The sequence below is a fragment of the Calidris pugnax genome, unplaced genomic scaffold, assembly GCF_001431845.1.
Source record: "Calidris pugnax isolate Ruff unplaced genomic scaffold, ASM143184v1 scaffold8, whole genome shotgun sequence".
Lineage (NCBI taxonomy): Eukaryota > Metazoa > Chordata > Aves > Charadriiformes > Scolopacidae > Calidris > Calidris pugnax.
Window position 1 is genome coordinate 8,010,909 of NW_015090830.1, and position 19,818 is coordinate 8,030,726.

Sequence of the window (19,818 nt, forward strand, 5' to 3'; positions counted from 1 at the left end):
CTGTTTTTTTACGATTGCTTTTGCTTCAAAGGAGTGATTGTGACATTGATGAACACGCTATTGAGTGAGATGCTGTCAAGATATACTGCAAAGAGAGCTCTTCCTGTGTTCTTAAGACTTAGTTCTGTTTTCTTTTGAAAAACAGAGTATCGGGTCTTGATCCAGTACCACTGAAATCAATATGACAGATGTTTCACTGGATCAAGAACTGATATTCTTTTTTTTTTGGTATACTGTAAAATTTAATAGATACTTTAAAGTCAGTAAAGTTGATTAAACCTATTTAAGGAATTTTCCCAGCAAATGTGTCATTGACCTCAGTGTGAATAGCTTTTAGTGATGAGATACAAACAACATGTCTAGGTGCCTAGTATCTGACCTTTTATAATTTCTTTCATTTAAAAGACACTAGCAATTCAATCTGAAGTAGCAGAAAACGCCAATGTGATTCTATCAGATAGATACTGCCAGTACCTGTTCTTACGGAAACTAATAACATCCTGGAATAACCTCACTGAAGTCACTTGATTTAGTTGGTATGTTTAAGGCCTGATATACTGTATTTATTTGAGAGAAGAGTTTCATGCTGCATGCAGTTTCAAGTTGCATTTCCAAACTGTGACTGCTAATGTGACCTAGGTGGTCTTCACAGAGAAAGTCTTGGAAGAAATTACAACTTAAACAGAAGAGAGTAAAATTATAAGAGAGCAATCATTCGTTTTTTGAAACAAATTATTTAAAATAAATTCACCTTTCTTACACGAGGCAGTCAATGTCCTGGCTACTCTGTTTTACTTCATTAGTTTTAGGTGAACATCAGGCTTCTATTGCAAAGAAAAATGTCAAATAGTTGATACACATTGATCATAAGGTGTTTGATTTTGAGACAAGCTCTGTCTTGGCACAATTTTTACCCACAAATATGTGTTATTTATGTACACATATATGTCACAGGAAGTTGTACAAGACAGGGGCTTAGATAAAGAATTAATCTAGCCTGGTTTACATGTGATTGAACATTAAAAAAATTGTTCTTATCATAGGCAAATGTCAAGTTATTGTAAAAAAAAATAATATATTGCTACTCACCTTAATCATGTTTCCTGCATTAACAAAGGACAGGATGGGAAATGAACAAAAAGTGGTATTATTTCTAGTGCTAATTGCCTGAATACTTCTGCTATTTTAAAGGTATCTACAGACCCAATATACAAGAATCAGTTCTCAGACAAAAGTTATAATTATGATTCTAACATCACAGCAACAGCTTCCACTCTCTCTTAACTCCAAACAGCTAAGAGAACTAAACAAAATAAAGGGGAAGTATTTCCTTTACTTACTGATAGATTGAAATATTTACTTTCAAAACCATTCATAACGAGCCCCTAGTAAAGATCTGTAGTCTGATCCTCTGATGTTAAGTCACTGTTTGCCTTTACGGGGTGACAGCGAACACTATTTCTCAGGTGCTGTTTCCCTGCATTCAGGAGTCCATTTTGACCCCAAAAGCATTAACCCAGCCAGCTTGCATTTCTTCCTGTACTGTCACCTAAGATGTACTCTATATAAAATAAAGAACATTGACCTTGAAAGGAAGGGGGGAAGGGAGGAGAATAATAAATCCCGCAACCAAACCCATTCAACAGCCCAGACCAAGATCTAAGCTCTGTCAAAATGATTTCTTATTCCATTTTACTGAAGCAGCGCCATGCTTTATCACTTCTGAGTTCATGTCTTACAGCTGAGGCAGCCCACTTGAAATGGTAAGTTGTTTAGTTAAAGTACACACAGACTATTCCCATTGTCAGTACGATTTAAAAGGAAAGAACATTTTACAGGTGAAATACAGCTGCAACTGTGACAGGAAGCTGAAATCCAAACAACTAAAGCACATATAACTAATTGTTGTGTGTTTCACTATGCTCTTTCTCTTCCCCATTTCCAGACATGCTATAGGCAGCCTCATGACACCAGTGGAGATGACAGCTTTAGATCTCCAGGAGCTTCTGCTGAATTCTCACAAACATAAGTAAAAACGGTCAGGTAATCTTAGCTAAACTTTATACACTACTACTGTCTGTGTCATTGCATCACTGCACCCACAGTTATACACAAACTGCAACGTCATGTGGAGAAACACTGAATGTGCCTTGCAAGTATGAAATGCGCAGATGTTGGAACACCTAAATAAATCATGATTCTAAAAAAGTGCTTTCAAAGTCACCAAAGTCTTCAGTTTACAACCATTAAAGTTTACGCTTCGTTATACCTGCTTAGAAGTAGCTGTGTTTATTTATAGGTATTTTTATAGAGGCAGATTGAGTTGCTTAGCTTCTTCTGCCCAGTCAGGGTGCTGCTTTAATAGGAGAGGATCAAGTATAGTCATACAGGCATAGACGTATTTTTTAAAGTAAAAAGCTCCATATTAAAGTGCAAACCATACTTAAAAAGGGCTATTTGCTCAAACAGCAAGGAAATCAAAGGTTTTCCTCTTGTAATTTACAAATAAGGAAACCCGGATCCAGAATGCTAGAAATGCCTCGTAACTATGTTTAATTTTATTTTAATGTAATTGAAAAATCTTGTGAAGGCAATCATGAAAATGGAGCTCATTTTCCATTACACTGCGGTACAGTACAAAACTCTATGTATTTCATGTAAATTAACAACATTATCAGACTACAATGAATCTAAGCACTCCTCCATCAGTACTTTGTGAAATGTGGATAAATAAAAACTTGAAAGTAATGCAAATGAAGTCACTGACAAAAGAGCCATAAAATTCAGAACTAGGTCAAAAGTGAATGCATTAGTGTTCAATATAATTCCATCTTAGGCTTTAATGTTCACCTTCTTCTTTTGTTCTTTCTGCCAATTGATTATCTTTCACTAAAGTTTACACGTTACCATTAAATGTTAATAATGCATAAATATTAAACACACTATTGTAAAGTTAGCAACACTATTAATATCCTCAATCTCTGTAGGCGATACTAGAAATTACTAAGATCAGTATCAGCAGTCAGAATCATAAAAATCCTGTCTTTCTAGAATTGACAGCAATAAACGATGGGCAAGGTACCACTGATATTTAATACAACCATCTCTCCTTACAGAACTGTAGAGAATGGGGAAACTGATGTTAGAAAAGATAAGCCAACACTTTTTAAATAAGACATTTCTCTTAAGATTTCACTATTTTCTATCCTTTTGTCTGTATATATATATATATATATACACTGTTTGAATATACTTATAAAGTGCTGTAACCACCTTAAGACATTGCATACTCTGAACAGCTTAGTAATATTTTGTTCTCGTTTGCTCAAGAAAAAAACCCCACCTAAATCAACCCTCTGCAGCACGGACAGGCAGAAATGTCACTGACAGATTCCCTACTGCAGATCCCTGTCAGGCAGGGCATTGTTAAAAAAAGCAGGCAAAGACTTAAATGTGCAGTGTCGCTCTAGATTTCAGTCCCTCTAGGTGCCAACAGCTAGCTAAAGTACACATGTGCAATAAGCTTTACACTCCCCCAAGTGTGCTAAATCATTGTGTTGGCTCAAATTTGTTTTTTAAGAGCTTTGTTGACTTCACAGCTGGTGCGTTGACACTTTCCATCACTCCACCACTTGGCAACAGATGCCTCTTACTTATGCACAGATGCCGAGTATCCGACCAACCCTAACATTAGCCTTGTGTTTTGAACTAATTGGGCCAACACAGTTGTAATTAAGATTTGAATAATTAGAAAACTAACATGATTACTTTCACCATTAATCCTTATATTGTATCATTACATTCTCTTTTGGACTATTCTGCGTAGCTCTAATTTCTTTGGGTCCTGTAAATACATCAGCCTTCTAAACAGTGGAATAAAAAAATATTTTGCAGATAATATTAACGACATTTTAAAGGGCTCATTTCACTCTGATTTTAAAGGGTTACAATGTATGATTGGATTGATATTTCCTTTCATTCCATTTGTCCATTATGTGGATCCCTTTACAATAACCACAGAGGAAGAAAAACGGTACACAAGAATGAACAAAGATTTTTAAAAACAGTATGTGAATACATGTGGATCCAACGTAATATAAAAGATCTTTAAGACGAGCTGATCTGACACATGCTGTTTTATTCTTTTTACTTGGCATCCGTTTTAAAGTGGTAGGTGTTGGGGAGTAACTTTTAAGAAAGGAATATAACTGAGGGGAAAGAAAAAGTCTCTTTTAAGTGGGCAGTCTGTCCTGGGGAAATGGCAACTGTACTACTTGCAAAGAATAGCAGACAGTCTGATTTTAGAGAGGAAGTAATCAAGAAATAGTAAGAAATAAACAATTAAAATTTGAATGTGATTAGAAAATGTCCATTTAAGGCATGAGGAATGTATTGCTTTCATTATCCAATGTAAGGATTGGGTGAATATGTAAACAAATCATGCTTCGGTTATTAAACTAATTTTAAACAATAATCAAAATTCAATCACTAACATGCAAAATTAAGGGGTTCATGTATGTGTATGCTCACAGAAATATCACCTTTTTTTTTTTCCACAGGTGCATTTACTAACATATACACACAATAGGAACTCTTATCTGCCAGTAAAAATTACCACTAGTTAAATTTTCATTATTTGGCATTAGAGAGACTGAGAACAATAGAGAACAAATATTACAGCTGTGAAGGAATATTAATAAGGAACATAATTTAGAAAATGTATATTCTGTTTATAGAAAGTAAAAGCTAAATCATTTTTCTTTGGCATTCTAGACAATCTACCCAGTTCTTAGCACACTGAAGGAAGCCTGGTATTTCTGAGTTAGAGATCCCTCTTAGAAGTGAAAATATTGTTTCATATGATGTATTTAACAATTAGACAGCTGTAATCTGAATTGTGTGTTAGAAAAAAAAGGAAAAGAAATTAAGTACATATTGTCTGCAATTGTAATAAAGTGCATCCAACTATGAAGAGGTGGGGGAAGTCATTGCAGATAGATTCTTGAATTAAAGATTGATGTTTTTTAGTCCTCTAGGTGCTTAATCCATATTACTTGCACAAATATCAAAACTTGCTTTAAAGGGCATTTCAGGAACATATTTATCAGAGAAAGCAAAGAAACAGGGACAGGGAAGGTGAAATTGTTCACACACAGGTTCAAAGGAGAACAGTAAGTGTTAAATGGCAGCAGGCAGCAGCAGCCCAGCCTCCCCTGAGACAGCAGCAGTTCAGTTCCCCTGAGGCAGGAGAATGAGAAAAGGCTGTAATTACTGGCTGCCATTGTTAGTCAAAATAAATATACTGCTTCCATACTCAAGAAGAAATTCAGCCTCAATCCCTCTTCCCCCACCAATTCCTTAATCCAAACTACAAATGCTTCTGTTTATGGCTAGTATAGTCCCCGGGGTTCATATCTAACATTAGGGCAATTTGTGATGGCAAGCCAATCTCTTGTAGAAGTTTGAATTAGGTGTTGTCGAGGCAGTGACTCATTATTTCCTTGGGCTCAGGAAAGGGAACGTGATGCTAAGAAGCTGTGGAGGGAAACGAGACTCCCAGAAAGCAGTCATACTAACCCAATACCTTTGGTATTTGGAAGGAAACAACTTCTTGACCTTTATGTTAGGCAGATTCCAAATATTGGGAATGAGAAGCCTCACTGTGGGCAACATGGGGAGGAAGGCCAGGGAGGGGTGGAGGGAGGGAGGGGGAACAAACCAAGTTAATTATTAAATGGCAAAGGAATATCAGCAGAGAGCAAAAATCATTCCAATACTGATAAACTTCAATTTGTCCGAGAGAAAAAGCTCAACAAGTGCTGCTGGCATCACACAAGTGATCACACCCTCACCTGGTCTCAAGTGGTCAGAGCTGCTGCACTGGTCAGCACATGGCTTAATGACCGCTCAAAGGAGGTTGTCTACTACTCAGCATCCTGGCCACCCAATGACACTTCAACACCAGGCAAAACAGAACAGTAGAAATCAAGATGTAATAGCTCTGAGACTTTGTTTAGACAATCCATAAAACTTCAACCTACTTGCTCAGTTAGATTTTCTAATTCTATCAATTGTATTCAGGGTTCCTCACAGCCATACCCTGACCCAGCTCCTGTTGAAGTCAGAGAAGGCAAAATTGATTCTTCATCTAGGTTTGACTATCTCAATCCTTCTTCACCCTTTCTGTAAAACAATTGTCAGTTACTTCTGGTGCTGTATTTTTTTTTAACTGTGAGGCAATATACTGAGGAGACTCCACAACTTCTATTGTGTAGCTGGTAAATCTATTTTAATGAAATTAAAGGTAGGTTATAGCTTTACCACAGTAGGGCTGCTTTCCGTGTATCTTCCAAGAAACGTAGTGTATTGTCTCAAAGAGGGATGAATAAGATTACCTGATTATAAATCTCTTGTCAATGGTTATAAATAACATTTGGTTTCACAGAAAGCTTGAGAATTTTAATAATTTTAGAATATCAAATTCCAACATACACGTTACTATATTCTCATTTAGAATTATGAAGCCATACTTCAAATGATTACTTCGAATTAGTTTCCTTTTCGGTGGCTGTGTTTTGCTTCAGTATCTCAGCTATACATTTTTTCATAAGTATTGACATTTTCCTTTGTATTCCTAATTATTTTAGGAAAAAAAAAATACTTAACTATGTTTTAAACGTAATTACTGGGAAAAACCTTAATATTGGAAAAGCCAAACACCTCATTAGATGTTTGCAAAGAAACTGAAAACTAGAACAATAATATTGATTACTGATACTTTCCCTTTTGATGGAAGATACTTCTCTATTTCCTTGTGTTGTATTTTGCCTTATATCCTACTCACAACATTTATCTTGGCATTATGGCACTCTGCCTTTTCAAATGTTTGCCTTCAGGGTACTGATGCTACTAAAAAACATTATATTTGGTAGATCTGCATTAAAAATCACTTATTTTCCCTGACAAGCTATTTAAAAAATCACATTTATGCCTTATGAATTGCACTTTAAAAAATATATCTATATATCCCAGGAAAACTAGACCCATCTGACCCAAGTTTGTTTCTTTGCAAGAAGTGCAATTTCTATTTGTGGACATTACTGCTAAAGAGGTATGGAGGAAACATTTTCCAATACAAACACAAACGGTTACTTCTACTGGGGAGGGGGAAAATATCCTATCAGAAAATTTAGAAGAATTACTCCTAAAATGGCTAGTTTAACTATGGACATCAGTAATAGCCGACCATTATTTTTCAAAAGCGAAATCCAAAAACAAGGACAGGAAAGCCATACAACACCAACAGACATAACCTCCTTCAGCTCTTGTATGTTTTATAGTTTCTGATGGCACAAGACCTCTAGTTCTGTTTCCTTAATAAATAATTTTGGCACAAGACATACAGACACAAATTCAGAGGCAGAGAGTCAAAGAATTATATACGTTGAAGTATGCTTGGAAAGGAAAATAAACTATTTCTTTACTATGGTATCTGCCCAAAGAAAACCTAAAGAACAACTGGTAAAAAGAGAAACACCTGATGCACCTAAATGTTGAACTCAAAATGTTTTAGGCAGATCAGTTTGTGTTTTGACTGGTACAGCCTGTACTGATAGAAACAAGTGAGTTAGAGTACATGCTAACCAGCTCCACTTGTTCTCTATCAAATAAGTATGATTATATCAAGTCAGAGTTATGAAATCTCAGCTCTTAGTTAATATCATCATCTATCACCAGGTATCTGAACAACATAAACCCAGTTCTTACCTAGACTAGGCAGAAGACATGCATACATTCAGAAATAGTTGTGAGAATTTCCATTCAAGAGCAAATTAAAACATAGCATCCTGCCATTTATACCTGAACTAGCATCTCTAGGCATGTAATCACAGAAAGGGCTGTACAACTACCAGGCAATGAGAAACTGAGTAATTCTGGATGTTCAGCATCCCCCTTTCAATCCACAGAACTGTAACAGCAACATTTAGAAAGATAGTTAAGTGTGTGAGTTTTCTATTTAAAATATTCATGCTCATTGATCACAAATAGGGCAAAAAAATGTCACACAGTTATTACAGAAAAAGTGAGTTGATTAAAAAAGAGTGACCTTTAAAAACATTCACAAAAAACGCCCATTGTTTGTTGGAAGATAATGCCCCAGGGAGTTCCACGAAAAGCCAAAAAAAATCTAACTAAATGAATAAACAAATCCACACAGTTTAAATAACAAGCTTAGAGAAAAATACTTCTACAAGATTTTATTTTTTTAACTTTACCTATTAAATATGTCCAGATGCTTGTCCATGTCCAGATGGCTCTGCTCCATTCTGCCATACATAGTATATCCTCTACATTTAACCTAGGATTATACATATTCTTGGCTGCTGGAATTCAAATATGGCCTTAACTGATACATTTTGGCTCTCAGGGTAAGAAAGAGTACCGGGAATTGCTATGTGCAACATCTGACGTGTAGTTCAGAGAGGGACTGAAGTCCACTAATAGACCTGAATGTTCCGTGCACCAAACAAAGGGCATTTCCATTCCAAATAATAATAAATGAGAGGAGGTGGGGAAGGAGATGAGGAAGCATGAGGACAAATGCAGAAGGAAGTGATGGTGCCTGAAAATTTCTATCAATTTATATACAGCAAGGACCAAAAAACGGGATAGAAGTCTTTACACTGAATCACAGAACCATCAGTGAGAAGTGATACTTTTCAAAAAGCATTTTTATTAGCAAGTTCATTTGAGTGTTTTTTTGTTGTTGTTGTTTTTTTTTTTTCAGCACTTACCTTCTCAACATCGCCTCTTAATCGTATTTATTTTGACATACTCACTCTTTCAAGCAGAAGCCAGGTATATCCCATTTTATCTCTTTATTTATTTTGACATATGTGCTCCTTCAAGGTAGAAGGGCCAAATTACCAAAAGATCTGATTCACAGAAAGCCTGAGTCCCATTGTATAGGCCATCAGATTTAAAAAAACTATCAAAGAAGATAATATGAAACACAGCAGTATTATGAGAGGATTGCTCATCACATAGTGATACAGAAAAGGGCATCTTTATTGAAAGGCACAGAGTATTTTTGTTTCTTACCAGTGTAAATCGGGACTTCTGTAACATCTGTTTAGAGTTACAGTGAGGTAGATATAATATTTTACCCAGAAAAGGGATAAGAAGTGTTACTTGTGACAGTGAATGCAATGAATTTATATTCCATTTACCATTTTCAAGAGATATAGTTAAATATTTAAAATTAGAGTAAACAAATACCAAGATTATTCTTAATATTTTAGGGATAAATGAAAGACTGTTAACAAGCAAAGACACAAGTTCCCTAAATGAAAATGAAACGGCTTTTCATTCTGTTGTATAATTAATACTCCATTTTAATGACTGAAATATTACTTGAAGATTTTTTACAGAAAGCTTGTTGCAACTACTTTTTAGTGAATTCAGACTCGGCAGAATGGCTTCATCATCAAATCTCGAGCGAAAGTATTGAGTTAAAGCCTGCTCAGACTCCTCAAGACAATGGAAATCTATTCAAGAAAGAATAGATTTTAGCTTTTCTTCATGCTACAATTATTCTTAGAAAACTGTCATTAAATTGGACTATCTGGTATATTTGTTCCATTTAACAATATTGTTTTTATTTTCAGTCTGTTCTTAAATAGGAAAAATGAGCCATGGGATGGAGCCCTTTTTTCCCCTTTTATATTGAGCTAAATATAAAACAGATATATGAAAGTGTGTAACATGCACACACAGAGTCAGTATGCCTGAGGACAGAATGCCAAGAAAGTTATTTTTAATAAATATACTTTGTGATCTTCATATAGGCTTTTAAGAGAGTTGCTTAAACTGCCTTCTCAAATCTATATACAGAAACATTATACTATATATACAGAGAGAGAGAGTGCAAGAGGACTGAAGAACACAAGAGAGTATAAGGGAACTCAGAACCTAAGTCACCAGTTCAAACCAAGCCCTGACGATAGTGGCTGAACTGCATAAACAAACCAAGAGCTTTGTGAAATTAATAAATGGACACAGAGAACTCTTTAGCAAACGTGTGTCTGCATTTACAATTACATTTAGCACTTGCTGGCAGCCTTCAGAAAGCAGCAGCTAAGAATCTACCTAATGCTTATAGACTCTAAACGACCTAGGTCAAAAAGCTGGATTTTGGGATTAGTGCTGGAGTACATTGTTGATCAAAAAAGGTCAAAAGTCTTGGCTGGTTTCTGGAAAAGGACTGAGTTTGCACCCTATTTAACTTCACCGGAAAAAGAAAAATAATTTCAAATGTTTTTCTACTCAAGTCAGCCGCAACTGTACTTCATAAGTATATCTGGCGTGCTGGACATAGCATTAATGTGGTCAGTAAGTAAATGCATGCATGAAAACAATAATAAATCTGATCTAAATTTGGAAACAAACCTTCTCATCCCAGTCATTTAACTGAGTATTTATCATCTGCTTTGGAGACTGTTCTGAATATACCGTACTCTGGAAGTTGAAGGACAACATAATTCTGGTACCTAAAAATACAACTTTTAAACTTAAGCGAAAGACAGCACTTTATTGTGAGTTAGATGCTTAGATACTTTCTTCTTTTGAATCTCAGACCTATATGTTTCTTGTGAATGTCTCGATAAAGGTTTCCAGTCTGAGCTGTGATTACGGGTTTGGGCCATTCAGCACAACACCACAGAGATGGACTTCAGCACCCACAGACCCCAAATCACACTGTGTTGGGACACAGGACTATAAACATAGCTTACATTATACATATGTCAACCCATGCAGTCATTGCCTTAAAAAATATAGACAGCTGAGACATCTGCAGGAGAAAGATGCCCCTCCAGCCCCAGAACTGTCTGGTGTACATCAACGAGTCTGATCTTTACAGGAAGACTCTCTCAAGTGATATATTTGACAGAAAGTGAACCACAGCTGCTCCTACAGTAATCTAACCAAGTCTCATGATGCAATATCTTAGCTCCCATCTGGTTGGAAGAAAAGGAAGCCTCTTAAAATGATCCATTGCAAAATTAGCATTGTAAAACTCATCTTTGACTTCTGCTAAATACCAAGTCCAGTAATAAATATGGCAATGTAGGTTTGTATTTTACTTTGATAGAGAAATTATCTATATGAAAGATTTTTTCTCACCCCTCAAACTACTAGGCTTGAAGATTCCACTGAAGGAAGGAGACTGAAGCTTCCTCCCTCTCAAATCACCACAGAACCTTCAAAGCTTTGCTACAAGATTATTGCCTCAACAAATACTCATCCAGTGACACATGCCTGTTAACTCAATGCCTTCAATGAGTTGAAACTCTGCAGAAAACGTGCAAGACAAGAAACTTAGTGAAAGCTTCTATTAACACAAAGGAAGATAAAGTTTGAAACCCCTTCTTTAATGTGGTACATTTATGACTAAAAGCAATGAAAAGAGAAACCGGGAAAAAGTAGTAGCAAACACTACATTTGCCTCTAGATCAACTGAGTCTGAGAAGTCATTCAGAAAGTGCAACTTTCATAATGACTTGAAAATAATAACACCTGAAAATATGCTGAAACTTACATATTTGCAAACATACATATGAATGTACACACTGCAATATACATTTCTTTTTAACTGTAAGGTATGCTTTTGCAAGAACAATGACAACCTGAGGTATGAGTTAAGCCTTGTAGAGCTTTGGTTCCACGAACCAGTTAAGAGCACGCCATTTCTGTGTAGACACACACAGAGATACAGCCCCTGACACAAAGAGTGCACAAGCTAAAACTATTAAAAATACAGAAAAAGGAGATAATGTGTTGGAGCACATACATCCCATCCATGCGAATTCTAGAGTGTTTTCAGAGGGGTTTTCCGTTTCAAATAAAAAGAAAAATTTACACAGGTGGATCAAGTGAGAAAAGCAATGTCCTCACAGCATCAAAGGAAGGAAAAGTGATGGGAAAGTGACGAAGCATTAAATCGTGGTAGGTGAAGAAAATGAAAGGAAAGAAAGAAGGAGAATGCTAAGAGGAACAGAATGAAAAGAAACACAAAGCATTAGGGGGAAAAAAGCTATATGAAGAGGAAGGTGCTACAAAGAGGTGCAAGAATAAGCAGCCAGGAAGCAGACTATGAAAATAACAGAAGGAGCAGGGATAACAAGAGTCTAGTGGGACACAATGGTCTTGCTAGGAAAGCTGATGTTAGTTCTCCAATGCATGTTAATAACGTAGGGCTTGAAAAGCTTCCCTTGCTGGTAAAGCAAATTGCCATATAACTTTTAGAAGGGAAACTGGGGAAACTCATTAACCTCTGAAGCTTAATCTATCTTACTCTCAGCCTATCGTCTTGAAATGAATATATCTCTTTACATTACGTTATCTGGATTATTAACTATAGTCGTTAACAGTTGTTTTCTTTTTCATGTATCACTATCACTGTTTTAGCAGGACTGTTCCTTGCAGCTCTATGGCCGGTTTTATGTCAGCTTTTAGAGAGTTCCCTTTGCTTCATCCCTTTCCAGAGCTCACTTTAATATATTTCCTTAAAAAGCTCCTAAAACATTAAAGAATTAGCATCAAACGCTAATTTTCAATGGAGTAGATAGTAGATAGCAATCGTATTCCTCTGTCAGTAATAAGGAGACGTAGCTTGAGGCAAAAAAAATTTAACACTGGCCTCATTCAAAGAACTTGAAATATCTAAAATAAAGCTGAACTCTGCATACAGCTATATATGTAATAATATCTGATGTGGCCTTGGAGTTAAAAAAAACTTTAAAAAAAGGTCCAAGAGAGGGAACTAGGCTATACTGACATTTCTTCCTCTGCCTTCCTCTGTAACCCGTGTTTCTATGTCTACCAAGTCTGAAAAGCTTCACTGAATCAGATGCCCCAAATTATTTTCTTAATGAGGAATGATATTTTCCATATTGCTGAGGTCACTTTTGGACTGTTACTATGTATGATGAAGCCCACAATCCACCAATGGAAGAGATCAGAAAATAATTATAGCGTTATTGTCTATTTTTATCAAAACCAGCATTTCCTCATGTTTAGTGAGCTGTCGTCTCATACAATCTCTGAGGCTAGCACACCGAAAGTAAGTGCTCTTCACTTAGAAGCAGGTAGAACATCTGATCTTGTAAAATAATAATAGAGATGTAAGTGCATTTGTAAGACTTGTTAAGAAATCCACAGATACACTGCCATGAAAGCCTGTTTTATTTATTTTTTACTTAGAGCAACAGCTTTGTGAGACAAAAGGGGAACAGAGCCATCATGTCAAACAATGTTTGCAGTCAATCCTTGTGAAAGACTGGAACAGAAGTTTCTGCTATTTGTGTGTAACCTGGACGTCTGTGACTGCATAGGAATTGTTTACACTAGAAGTTTTTCCATGCAGCACATTAGGTTATTGTCTTTTGATTTTTTTAATGAATAGTCTGGTGTGTACTAATGAATACTAATTATGCTGATAAATCATTGATTATTCACAAAAGAAAAAAAGTGAAAACAGGTATAATGGAATTCAAATATTTCTACCCTGGTTAAGACTTGCATCTTTGGTGGAAGAAGCGCAAAACTTAGAAAAAGCCATATTAATGTAACATGAAAAAAGAGGTGAGCCATATGCTACACCAAAATGAGGATCAGTGCCTGTAACTAAGAAAACTGCTTCCTTTCCAATAAAATATTGGACATATTGAGTCACCATTAAAAAAAAAAAAACACCAAACACCACAAACTTTCAGAAATCATTTTCAAGAAAGAGAACTGGTAGACGGTTATAACTGTCAGTATTCTTAGTACATTCCTGCAAAACCTCAGGTCATTTTCCCATATGCTTATGTTTTTACGAGAAAGAGAACTTGGCATTTATCACTGCAAAAGCTGATGGAACAAGTAACAAACCTGCAGGTAACCAACATTCCCCTGAACTGTTCTTTTCTGGGGGGGAGAGGAATGGAGCGGGGCAGGGGCTTGGGAAGTATTTTATGATGAAAAACAAAACAAAACAAAAACTATCTCCATATTGAGTAGCTGAGCTTTTAATGTAAGATATAGGTGCTACAAATTGTATTACCAACATTGGATGACAGCAAACAGTACTGGCTGAAAAAAGCTACGCAATTAACTCACACTTTTATAAACCGCCTAGGAGTTATACATCTGTTTAAAACAGCAAGATTTGAAATCACTTCACTTTCCATTGATCTTTTCTCCCCGTTATGACAGCTTTTTAAACACAATGTGTTAATTGTTGTGGGCAACAGAAAGAACAGAGACATGTTTAACACAACATATCTTAATTTGGTCCCTTACAGTATTAAAAAGTTTGGGCTGTTTACTGGCTCCTTAATTGTCCCCTGACAGCACAGCTGGTAAGTGTGGATTTGACTGAGACTATTGAATTCAGTTCACTGTAGACATCTTAGAGTGGATACACCATAGATCATCTAACTCACTCCAGGCTGCATAAGCATCCCTAACTATTTCTTATCAATCATTTCATCTTTCAAGACAGCCTCCCTTGTCTAGTCTCTTTTTTTTTTTTCTTTCCAGATAAAGATCTACCACCTCATGAAAAATACCTCCTTTCCCTTTCAATCAAACACTACTTCACCGCCCCTCAGCAACTACCAGTTTGATGTTCTGGTAAGTGGCACTGAACCAGCACCCCCAGCCATCCCTGTTCCTCCCCAGCACGGCTAATCCCGCCACAGGCACTACCCACAGCCCCCCAGCCCCGGGTTCACCCTCACACCGGTCCCAGCCCTCCCTCGGCGGGAGCCCGGAGAGCCGCATGCGGATTCTTGACTCACATTTCCCAAAACTCCCTTTCCGCCCCCTTTAAAGGCCACGGGACTGTGAAGCCCCGCGCCCGGGAGTTCCCTCTGGCGAAGGACCGACGCTCCTTGTTGCGGCTGAAGTTTTCCCGTGAGGTCCCTGTGCCCCCGGTGCCGGGCTGCCTCGGCACCGCGCTGACACCCAGGGGCCGAGGGCGCCTGCCCTTCCCTCCTCCCTTCACACACCCCGCCACGGCTCCAACACCTTGTTCGCTTCTTTTTCCCGAGCTCCCGAGAAGCACCGAACCGGCAACAGCCCCAGCCGTTCAGAGGAAGCTGCTTAAAGCCTGAACCCCCCCCGGAGAGGAGTTCCGGGCTGGGACGGTCGGCTCTGCCCCCACAGCTGCCCCCCGGCCGGCTGCCCCGCTGCAGTGCAGGCTCCGCTCGCTCCCTCGCACCTTCCAGCGCACACACCCGCCGTGATGCAGCCCCCAGATACAGCGGCACTCACCTTAACTGAAATCTGTGCTCTGGGAAAGGAGCCTCAGTCACATCAACAGTGATTTGGGGGTAATCTAAGTTTCAATCAACACCCTCCGGGTAGCTGCATACTGCTCTGCCTTTTTTTTTTTCGTTGATGTTGAACTCTTCACTGTCTAAAGGAGAGAGAGAGAGAAAGAGAAGCTGAAATCCTCAGAGGCTCCCAGGGAGTGAGAGAAGAGGCACCAAAGCGATGTTTCCTAACATGAGACTCTCAGCGAGCGTGCTCGGGTCTGGGAGATGGTGTAACCGCTGTGATAGGCTCCTGTCATGTCCCTGAGCCGGGAGATGATCATTGACCTGATTAGCTCTGAACACTCCCTGCACGCAGGGAAAGCACTGAGAGGATTGGTGGGTCGCCAGGGAATTGGGAAAGGCACCAGGGCCGCTTGGGAATCTTCATTCTTCCAGACTAATGGATGTGCTGCAGCTGAGACTGTAATTTGTGAGGAGGTCGTGCACAACGTTAACCATCTGAGGACTTAAACAAATGTGCCTTCGCATGCTGTTTCTCAAGGTGCTCCAGCGCTCTGTGAGGGGTAGGGCTGAGTAATTAGAGGCTGATGTAGCCGTTTCATGGTACAAGGCTGGCTGGATGAGATGTCCTGTAAGCTGAGAGATAAAGTGGATACATACATTTGGCTCTGACCCTGGAGACAACAGCGTTTAATGGGTAGAATAAGTGAAATTAGCATGGTGGGTTCATGTTAGCCCCCAGATGGCAATCAATCACCATGGAAAGAAAAAGAAAAGAACAACAAAACCCAAACAGGCTAGAATTATTTAACAAGGGTATGTGGCGATTTAAATTAAATGTAGAGAAAGAATGTTAAATTGCTACAGAAAGGAGTCTTCAACACAGAGATAAGATCAGTAGCAAAGCACAACAATGCAAGTTCTCTTCTATGCTTGCAGTAGAGGGGAAAAAAAACAACAAGGAATGCATTTAAAAGACCTAATTTGTCTTTCACTTATACTGACACAAATAAATCTACTACAGATGACAGTTTAAATTTAGATGGGGGAAAAAAAAAAAAAAAGCAGAGGGAAAGAAGAATGATGCATATTTGTTGCCCGCTTTTGGTTCTAGGGTATTATGGAAACTAGATTTTTGTGTACCAAGTATTCAGGCTTATGTGGTCAAATAAGTTCTGGCAAAATATGTCAACTTTTATGGCTATCCTCATCTGCTATTTTCCTGCTTCTTGGAGAACAATTATGGCACTAGCCAGTTGACTCAATTTTACATCCAAGATTTATCCATGGAAATACCAGTTTGTGGCTAAGACAGGAGTTTACAGAATAACATATTTAGTAATGGTGGTCTGATGCATCAATATAAAATGGATACCATTCTTTTTTATAGCAACTAAAGAAGAAGATTTGGAACCTATAAAAGCAATGGTAGTTCACGGGTTCATTCACCATAAGCTACTCTATGAATGCTGAAACAAAGATTATCATAAACATACACTGAAAATCTTAGTCACATTTATTTACATTGGGTCTGGTTTTATCCTTTTTTCAGGTAAATTAGTATAATTGTATTTTAGTAGGATAAGCAGTCAAGAAAGCAATTTTTAAGTTGTTAGGCAAATGGCAGAGGAAATGCATCACATACATACTTTCTGAAGGCATTCACATCAGATACCTCATTATTACAGAGAAAACAGTATCGTGTGACTTAGATCGTTCAGAAGTAACCCAAAAAAGTTTGAATCTCCAATTTATTTAGCATGACAGAGACGACAATGATTTCTCACTGTAACTGCAGTCACCCTAACTGCAATGCCTGAGAAACAGGCCATAAATCTAAGCGCCCCATGTTCGCAGGGCACGTACCACCCTGGGAAGTCCATGCAGTACTGCACAGGCAGTAGCAAGGGACCAACTTTTCCACGCTAATTATGGTAGATACATCATTTTCATTATCTTCCTCTGGAAGTGCCTCTCGCTTCACGCCAATCAAAAGCTCTTTGTCCTGGTTTCAACTGGAAAAGAGTTAATTGTCTTTCTAGTGATTGCCATGAAAGGAATGTCAACAAAGCATATTGTTTAAGTTGCTGCTAAGCAATGTTTATACTTTTCAAGGTCTCTTTTCAGCTTCCCATAGAAGCTGAGAAAGAGCCTCAGAACAATGGAGTATTTTGAACCATAGATGTCATGTTCAGTATATAAACGGGGGTTGGCCAGGGGGCAGGAATCCACTGTCACTGTTCCAGAGGGTACCAATTCAGTGAGTGATAAGAGTGACTTCTGTCATTACGACTATGTTACTATTGTTGTTATTATTGCTATTTTCCTTTTCTGTTTTGTTTCTATTAAACTGTCTTTATCTCAACCCGTGAGGGTTTTCTTTTCCCTTCCCTTTCCCCTCCTTTTCTCCCTCTTCTCCCTGCCCTTCCAGGGGAAGGGGGAGAATCGCACAAGCAGCTGCATGGCCCTAGCTGTCGGCTGGGGTTAAACCACAACACTCCTCCGTGTGAAAAATCTGGGTAATAAGATTGTCTTTGGCAATATTCCATATTCAGACAGCAAATTTTTGAGAACAAGGGTTATCTTTTAACATGATTTACAGAATGCCTGTCACCCAGGGATTCTTGTTTCACCTGGGACTAATGGTAACAAAATAACAATTAATCAAATCAGAAGGCTTTTACACACATTAATATGAAACATAAACACATTCTTGAGCTTGACTAAATGGATTTCATGTGTCAGGACCCAGGTGATTTGTTGCTACAACCCTCACTTCAAAAGAGGTTGCTTTCCTTACCCATGAATTTGTACCACAGAATGGGCAGCAAGTCATCCCAAGGCTTATCTCTTCTGACATGGAATCTCTCATGAAACAGGTAATCCACAGACACACACTGCATTATTTATGATTTCAAATACAATGAAAGAAATTAAATACAAAAAAGTCCTTATTAAGACAATTGATTTGCCATTCCTGAAAGCTTCCAATTTCAGGTTTCTTGCCGATTTGCTTGGTTGAGTCCTAACTCTCATCAGCCCTGGAATTTTCAACATTTCTCTTAAATTACGGTTCCACAACCTAAGCGATCACCATGTCAGGAATGCTTTTCCAGTTAGTAGCCCCTCTTCAAATATCTTTCAGTAGTTTTATACTAAAAAATCCACTTGTAATATAAATTGTAATCCTTCTCTCTTATGTTTCGATTGTCTTTTTAAGGTTTAAAAGTCAAAATTAATCTGAATTTCTTGGTACATAACTGAATTATTTTAATTGTTTCTTACCACAAGTAAAGGTCTGAAAAACAAAACAGCGGGTCCAGAAAATGAACTGAAGTGACAAAATTTGAAGTGACAACATGATTTAAGTTTTTGCAGAAACAATTGGGGCTTACTGTTGACTTGGACAACTGGGTACAAAACTGGCATTTTTAATTCAGTGTTAACAAAATGAAACAATAATTTGAATCACTTATAAATCTTACTGCAGTCTAAATAACAGAAGCAAAGCCAGTTGTCCTGGGTCCTATTCCTAATCCTAAATATAACTAAAAATTTTGAATTCAGTTCTTGTAAGTCATCGAAAATAAACGGACAGAGGTTGGGAGGCTGTTCAGGGCAAGGAGATCAGAAAAGTAATATGTCTTCAATAGGATAAAGGAGAATCACTTATATAGATAAAAAAAAAATCTAAAAAAACCCTTCTCGTCTCATCATTCTTACATAAAGGGGACAGTACATTAAACTAGTAAAAAAAAAAAAAGTAATTTTCTATGCAATCCATAATTCACCTTTAGAATTCACTGTCACAAGCCATGACTGTAGCAAAGAATTAAAATATATGTGTGAGAAAATTTTAAAATCACAACAGGATTTAAAATATATACACAAGAAAAACTTCCTTTATTTCAGGACTGTTCCTCAATGAGAAACAGAAGTATTACTTCATGGGCAAGACAAGACGCTAATTGTGGGAAAATATACTCTACCAACTAATACCATTTATTAATAAAATTTAGAAGACCTTTACAGTATTATTACACAAAACCATCGTACTTTTACTGTCAAAGATTATTAGATACTCATACTTCACTAAAATAATAATTTAGTTGGTTTGGGCTATATTTTAACAGATGAGAAGCATTTTTTAGAAGAGATGTATTTCCCAAATTGGTCATTTGAATAGACTGAATGCCAAAATAAATAAAGAAAAGTATACTACTGATTTTTAATTTTCATGTAAAATCTTCAGTTCAAGACAGGAACTACTGTAGCACAATACTTCACCATGCATCAGCGTAAATTCAATACTGAATAAAAGACCGTAGAAGAACAGTAAGAAAAGGGACAGAATCACCTATATGCTAATATAGTCACCACTTTTCTGCTGGCTCAATTCACACACACAGTTGGTCGCCTCAGCTCTGCTGATGTTCAGGAACTCAATGAACTAGAAGTGAATCGTGTCTATCCCCATAGCTTCAACATACAG

General features: G+C 37.5%; 1 protein-coding gene across 5 annotated transcripts in view; it reads right to left on the reverse strand.

Annotated features, from left to right (window-relative positions):
* Positions 1-19,818, reverse strand: part of LOC106887512 (cadherin-12) — a 564,874-nt gene that overhangs the window by 212,641 nt on the left and 332,415 nt on the right. Inside the window, exons 1-2 of one of the 5 annotated variants that reach the window (XM_014941086.1) lie at positions 15,556-15,672; positions 15,322-15,466 (exon numbers count right to left, since the gene is read on the reverse strand). The exons of 1 other annotated variant lie outside the window; for it this stretch is intronic. The gene's annotated coding sequence lies outside the window, so the exon portion shown is untranslated. Of the gene's footprint in view, positions 1-15,056; positions 15,104-15,321; positions 15,673-19,818 lie in introns of those variants that run through there. 3 more of the 5 variants (XM_014941084.1, XM_014941085.1, XM_014941087.1) reach the window with 3 other exon arrangements.